The 5,368-nt window shown below is 46.3% G+C and overlaps 1 long non-coding RNA gene across 1 annotated transcript; it reads right to left on the bottom strand.

Moving 5' to 3' along the window:
* Positions 1-1,075: 1,075 nt before the first annotated feature.
* Positions 1,076-5,368, bottom strand: LOC110367165. The gene is made up of 2 exons (XR_004933559.1): positions 5,257-5,368; positions 1,076-2,152 (listed from the first exon to the last, which is right to left on the bottom strand). It is a non-coding gene; the product is annotated as an uncharacterized LOC110367165 (long non-coding RNA).

Genomic DNA, 5,368 nt, shown 5'->3' with positions numbered 1-5,368 from the left:
TGGGAAGATAGAGCTAAATCCAGAACAATCCTGGAGGGGGGGGGGGGGACCTGTAAGAGGCTGAAGAAGCCCTGAGACTGGGGTGGAGGTTTACTTTCCAGCAGGACAACCATCCAGAACATACACCCTGAGATACAGATTCATGACACAATGGCCTAGTTAAAGTCCATCACTAAAACCAAATGAGAATATGTGGCAAGACTTGAAAATTGATGTTCACAGGCACTCTCCATATAGTCTCACTACGCTTTAGCTGTTTTCCAAAAAAAAAAAAAAAAAAAATCATAGTCTCACTGAGGCACAGAAACACCTCTGACTTCTAAAGTCTTTTGTTTGCACTGGATTTGATTTGGGGGGCATTAAGGATAACGAAGGCACACCGCAACGCTGACAACCATGCATAAGCATATAATCTGCAGCTGTTACGGGTTAGCAGTGCAACGCCAACCAGCACCAAGATGGTGACTGAAACAGCACCTCATGTTTAAGGGTCCAGTTTAAATGTGATGCATTCACGGTGGTCCCGTCTCTGCTTTCTGGGTGAACAGAAATGTTACAGCAGGTAGATAGGAAAATATTTCACCTGCTTTAGATGTACTGCGTTTAGAAACACCTTCATCAAAGCGTGTACATCACACACACGCCTTACTTGAACTATTCCCAGAGAACCTGTCATGTTAAAGCCTGAGCCCTCACCGTTCTACAGACCCTCCTTAAAAAGGTGCTTTCAGCAGATTGAGATGTTCTTGAAAGCATTCTGCTTCAAATAAACTGGAGAACAGGCTTTTCATCTAGACTGCATTTTGCTTACTGGCAGTCAGTAGAACCCGTCCTGATCAATAGTAACCCAGAGGGGGAAAAGAGAAATGCTGCCTCCTACTGGTCAACATGTATTAAAACCTGCATGTTGTCAATTTGGGGGGTGGAAGGTTTCCACTCAGAAAGGATTACTCTATCCCCCATTTCCATCATGACCAGGTGAGAAACGGTCTGCAGATATCTGGACTATCAGCAGAATACACCAGAGACTCAGGTGCAACTTCACACATTTACAGCAAACACTCAACACAACAGACTGGGTGACAGACGAGGAAACTTTATTTCTATAACAGGTAATTCAGGACTTTACAGCAAAAACACAGTGCAGTGAAAAGGCTCATTAGATCCAATTAAAGAATGCAGTAAGACGTAGTTATGAGAGATTAAACAGTAAACAGACGCATGGCTCCAAACCGCTGAAAGAAGCAAAGCAGAACCTGGACAGGATTTAAGGAAGCAGCAGTTTCTGCTGCTGGCTGCTCCACAGCAGACAAACTCAATGCTGGCCCAGTCCTGATCTGCTGATCGAGAAACACACCTGATTATTTCCACCCCCACCAGGTTTCAGCTCGGTACTACAGCTGACTTTGGAGAATGAACAGGGACATAAGTAAGGTGTCGGGGTTTCTCTTCTAACATCATTTTTACGCTTACACCGGCTGCTGAATGATGGTTTTTCCACAGATGTGTAGACGCTGTTGCAGTCCCTGCAGTGTTCCTAGAAAGCAGCAGGCTGATTTGGTGATAGACTACGAGTGTCTGACAGAATCATCGGGTCTACATGGCTGATGATCTCTATTGCTGCACCTCTGGGACAAGGCGGGAGAAATGGCTTTTAATCAGACATAAAAAGCTAAACACAGCAGAACTGGCCCGTGCTGAGCCAGTTCCACTTATAGGTCACACTACATGTCATTGAGCAGAAACAGCCACAGTATAATACTTCTGTAGAAGACAGCGCTGCTCTGACGCTGCAGCACAGCAGGGATGGTAGCCCACCGCTCAGGGAAGGCAGTAGGTTGTATAGTTATCTCCATAACAGGGCAAAAATCACAACCCTAAAACTATACAATCTACTACCTCAAACCGAGCGAGCAGCCGGACATCCTGACCAGAAAGCAGCGTCCGGCTCCGGCGGAGACGAGCAGGAAGTCCTCCACGGCGGTGAGAGCAGCTGAGAGGTGTAGCGCTTTGAGACAGACAGTAGGTTGGATAGTTATCTCCCAGTGTGGGTGTGACCCTAAAACTATACAACCTACTACCTCATCCCACTGCGCTCCTTCTGACTGGAAGACCCCCGCAGCGGATCCCAGGGCAGCTGAGGGGACGGCACCTGAAGAGACAGACCGAGAAGACAGAAACCAAGTGAGTAAAAGGAAGAGAAAGAGTTCCTGCAGCTGGCTGTGAGGACCAGGACATCTGAAGACCAGCTTCTCACCGCAGGTCCCTGGAGGAGCCCACCATGACACATGGGACACTGCGGTCCCACATTACACCACTAGAGGCCCCCACACAGCCCCAAAAACTCACTACAGTACATTACATAAGGATGGCTAAGTACATGTCACTCATTATGACAACCATTTTCTAATTTATGGTAGAGATTAAACTCTCACTGATGTAGAGAAATAACGCTGATGGTTACGTTCTCCATCTTTTTCCACCGCTGCTTCCATGAGAACACCAACTAAGATCGACACATAAAAAGATCATAATTGGAATATAACTGATGTGCACAACTGCCCTGCGGCCGCCTGACAGTCTGCAGGGGCAGAACCCGCAACCTAAGACCCAAACACACCTGAACCCGACTCCCTTTAGTCCTGTTACCATAGAACCACTAAATGTTACCATAGAACCACTAAATGTTACCATAGAACCACTAAATGTTACCATAGAACCACTAAATGTTACCATAAAACCACTAAATGTTACCATAGAACCACTAAATGTTACCATAGAACCACTAAATGTTACCATAGAACCACTAAATGTTACCATAGAACCACTAAATGTTGCCACAGAACCACTAAATGTTACCACAGAACCACTAAATGTTGCCACAGAACCACTAAATGTTACCATAAAACCACTAAATGTTACCATAAAACCACTAAATGTTACCATAAAACCACTAAATGTTACCATAAAACCACTAAATGTTACCATAAAACCACTAAATGTTACCATAAAACCACTAAATGTTACCATAGAACCACTAAATGTTACCATAGAACCACTAAATGTTACCATAGAACCACTAAATGTTACCATAGAACCACTAAATGTTACCATAGAACCACTAAATGTTACCATAGAACCACTAAATGTTGCCACAGAACCACTAAATGTTACCATAGAACCACTAAATGTTACCATAGAACCACTAAATGTTACCACAGAACCACTAAATGTTACCATAAAACCACTAAATGTTACCATAGAACCACTAAATGTTACCATAAAACCACTAAATGTTACCATAGAACCACTAAATGTTACCACAGAACCACTAAATGTTACCATAGAACCACTAAATGTTACCATAGAACCACTAAATGTTACCACAGAACCACTAAATGTTACCATAGAACCACTAAATGTTACCATAAAACCACTAAATGTTACCATAGAACCACTAAATGTTACCATAAAACCACTAAATGTTACCATAGAACCACTAAATGTTACCACAGAACCACTAAATGTTACCATAGAACCACTAAATGTTACCATAGAACCACTAAATGTTACCACAGAACCACTAAATGTTACCATAGAACCACTAAATGTTACCATAGAACCACTAAATGTTACCATAAAACCACTAAATGTTACCATAAAACCACTAAATGTTACCATAGAACCACTAAATGTTACCATAGAACCACTAAATGTTACCATAGAACCACTAAATGTTACCATAGAACCACTAAATGTTGGCAACATTGGGTCCAAATGGATCCTCCCAACCCCTGATCTCACTGCTTCAGATCTGCGCTGCATGGACCAACCAGCTTCTGTCAGCTGTGAGCAGCTGTTCCATCCCAGAACCACTGGGCTCAGTTCTTCTGCAGAAACATGACCCACATCATGATGCCTCCGTGCTCCAGGGTACGCAGACTTAAATTCAGGGTGTGGAGTTTATCCCACAAACTGCCTGTGGCTCCTAGACCCAGAAACAAAGACGGTGGTTCCATCAGTCCAGAGATGTGGCTCCGTTTCTGTCTGGGTCCGTTAATGTGATCTTTGGCAGACCGTCAGCTGACAACCAGCTTAAAGATAATAATGTCATTATCTGATGTCCGTTAGATGGAACAGCACAGCCGACCTGATCTCTGAGAAATCACGACTGTTTCCACAAACACCATGTGGAATCATGGCCCAAACTGCGTTCTTGTTCCACTAATCCGCTGAGCTTTAGAGTTCTGCGGGCCGGCTGCACCACCTTAGATCAGCTCTACTTTAAAACACGCATCGCTCAGACGTGTCCGGTCCGGACTGAATCCTGCGTAACAACCTAAACCAGAGCCTGCTGGAAAGCCACACCTGTTGTCCAGCTGAAGATGTCAGCAGAGGTGGAGTCGTCCTCTCTTAGGGGGTCCTCCATCAGTAACTCCAGGACCAAAGCAGTTCACATCCCTGACACCATCTGATGCATCAAATCAAACTGGATGGCACCGTTTAGACAGAAATACACATAAAAAGCCTTTTGTTTTCAGAAACTCTCCTTTTACAGCCACAGAACGTGAGTTCTGATGATTATAATCCAAAAAGGGATAAATTCATGCTCTGCATGCCGGTAAGGGAGGGACCACTACAGCCTTGGAGGCCTGCTGCAGACTTTAGACGCCTCTGCTCCCAGATCTGTCTGCTCCTCACATCACCACGTTCTGCAGGAGGATGTCAGGCTCACTCCTCCAGCCTCCAGCCTGCAGGATGGAGCAGACAGCAGGGGATGGCCATCCCTCACAGCCACGTCCCCCGGCCTTCAGAACCTCCAGCAGCTGACGCACCTCCCAACCTGGACCCCTCCTTCAATGGCGATGGAAGCTAGCAAGCTAATCCCCACCAACAGCCCCGGTGACCCGGCCCAGATTATCGCTGGAGGATCCTGGAAACGCTTCAGAGATCAGACCCGCAGTGAGAGCAGCGGAACCCCGCTGCAGGTCCCGGGTCAGATCCCGGGTCAGATCCTGGATCAGATCCCGGGTCAGATCCCGGGTCAGATCCTGGGTCAGATCTCGGGTCAGAGCCAGGACGCTAGCAGACCCAGTCAGTTAGCATCCCGCTTCAGCATGGGAGTCCAGAAAACCAGAACTCCGTGAGTCCCGGAGCCGCTTCTGCGGTCAGAACAAGCCCCGGCGCTTCTATCATGGAGGACAGAAGGAAAACCAGGTGGAGCTAAAGTTTCCATGTTTAAGGGATTCTTCCCACCTGACTGGCAGGGAAAATGCTGCTCCGTCGTCCCAGACCTCCTCTTCTTCGTTGAGTCTCAGCTGCCGCCCACTTCATCCCTCATTGCCGCAGTGCTGCCACCTTGTGAAGC

This window comes from Fundulus heteroclitus, chromosome 20 (assembly GCF_011125445.2).
Source record: "Fundulus heteroclitus isolate FHET01 chromosome 20, MU-UCD_Fhet_4.1, whole genome shotgun sequence".
Lineage (NCBI taxonomy): Eukaryota > Metazoa > Chordata > Actinopteri > Cyprinodontiformes > Fundulidae > Fundulus > Fundulus heteroclitus.
Note: the sequence above shows the minus strand (reverse complement) of the source record. Positions and strands in the feature narration are given on the sequence as shown.